Here is a 355-nt window from a genome sequence, read left to right as displayed (position 1 = left end):
CCTTTATAGCTTTAGTGATTATTCTGCGAAAAGCTCCGAACTCTGTGAGAAAGAGTTCAACGCAACACTCCTGTGGTGGCGGGCAATTCTCGGGAGCGAGAGCGGGGCTCCGGCCGTCACCGTTGACTCAGCTTATGTTTCAGTATTGCTTGATTTAATAGATAAAGTCTTTTTTTACCGTCTTAGATGACAGCACCGGCGAACCTCAGCGAACTTTAGCGGCGGCAGCAGCACAAATGGTGCCGTGACCCGGGATCGAACCAGGGACCTTCAGATTTTGTAATGCCCGCTGCACAACAACGGGCGGCACTACATACTAAGGATTCGCCAGTGCCCCGAACTGCAACAGCGGCTC

Source organism: Cystoisospora suis (assembly GCF_002600585.1).
Source record: "Cystoisospora suis strain Wien I chromosome Unknown contig_792, whole genome shotgun sequence".
Taxonomy (NCBI): domain Eukaryota; phylum Apicomplexa; class Conoidasida; order Eucoccidiorida; family Sarcocystidae; genus Cystoisospora; species Cystoisospora suis.
The sequence above is the reverse complement of the archived record's forward strand: the minus strand, read 5'-3'. Positions refer to the sequence as shown.